The following is a 1,688-nucleotide window of genomic DNA, read 5'->3' on the forward strand; positions in this document are numbered from 1 at the left end:
TTTGTTGTCAGCCTATGATGTTGTCTAAAAATGCTATATTGAAATAATAATAAATGGAAAGCTATGGGATCTAAGATGCATCTCAGTGCTTCCAAGCAAACATAGGTTTTAAGTAGTCACTCTCGTTTTTACAGGACATACAGAGAACCAAGTGAGATGAATTTGTCAGAGATTCTATTCTGTAGGTCTCTGCACTGGATCTATTTGGGTCTGCAATGGACATTCCCTTTCTGACAACAGAGGGTGAAAGGGAGCTTACACCTTTGGTGGATGAGATCGTTCATTATCATCACTCACTCCTCTGCACGTCATGGCCCCGAGAGGTCAGGCAAATGCAGTCTGGAAATGGAATAGGTGGGAATGAGGAGTAAAAGAATTAGCTGGGCAGCTTTCTATGAGCATAACCATGATCTCAGTATCCTGAGATTCCGCAGGTTTGTCACTCTGGAAATTGTGCTTTTAGAGTAGAATTATCAGTTTTTATGCATTTTGCTAGGATAAATATTCCCTGTATAAAATGGTATCACTCTCCTGCCATGCCCTAGTAAGCTATATATTAATAATTTACTTTTATAATTTTTGTAAAGCTTAATTAATTTAAAAATTAACTTTCTAAAGAAAAAATCATAGATGAACAAAGAAAGGAGAAGGAAGGTCTACAAAGATTTCATTTAGCAAAGAACAGACTTTTTGTCTGGACTTGACCCATGATCAAATGTTAGGATTATTTTCTGTCACATTACAGTTCAGATACAAATTATTATGAATATTTTATAGCTAGGTATATGAGAAAGAAAGATATAAATATCAGTCAGTTCCAAATGGAAGAAAACACCTTAGTTTTCCTTAGAAAGTCAGAAGTTCCCCACAGTATAATTCAAGTAAGTTTTTAGAAATGAATAACTCTAAGACTTATCAAAGATTAAGAAAATCATATCATCTTGAGATAGTTTGCTCAATGGGCATTCAGGTCCATGTGTGTATGTTTGTGTGTGTGCATGTGCACATGCATGTATGCATGTGTGTTCACATAACTTCAGTAAAGGGGTAACATCTAGTAAATGTGGTAGAGAATGAGACCAGGATGTTCATTCAGAAAAGCTGAAAAAGTAATTAGTTTTAAGAAAAACCAAGGGACATGTTATCTTCATGACCTTTAGTGCCTCTGACACTAACTCTGGAGTGAGCCGTACCTCTTTCGCAAGAATACTCAATACCTTTTTAACATCCTTTTTCCTCAAATTGTAGATCAAAGGATTCAGCATAGGGATTATTGTGGTATAGAACATAGAAGCTACCTTCTCTTGGACCATGTTGCTACTAGATGCTGGCTTAAAAAATATGAATATTATAGATCTGTAGAAGATCCCAACAGCCATAAGATGAGATTCACATGTACTAAAGGTTTTGGACCTGCCCTCAAATGAAGGCATTTGAAGAATGGTGGTTAGTATGAAGGCATAAGAGATGGTGATCGGCATAGTTGTTACTAACATGTTGAATCCACCTATGACTATCACCAAGAGATTATTAAGGTGGGTGTTGGAGCAGGACAGCTCTAGGAGAGGAAGGATATCACAAAAATAATGATGGATGACATTGTCTTTACAGAATGAAAGTCTGACCATAGGGGTAGTGTGTGCCACAGCTCCAAAAGTTGCTATGATGTAGACCCCAGCCACCAGTGC

General features: G+C 37.1%; 1 pseudogene; it reads left to right on the forward strand.

Annotated features, from left to right (window-relative positions):
* LOC101560344 overlaps positions 1-1,688 on the forward strand; it is a 2,787-nt pseudogene that overhangs the window by 374 nt on the left and 725 nt on the right.

The sequence above is a fragment of the Octodon degus genome, unplaced genomic scaffold, assembly GCF_000260255.1.
Source record: "Octodon degus isolate 3935 unplaced genomic scaffold, OctDeg1.0 scaffold00798, whole genome shotgun sequence".
NCBI classification, from domain to species: domain Eukaryota; kingdom Metazoa; phylum Chordata; class Mammalia; order Rodentia; family Octodontidae; genus Octodon; species Octodon degus.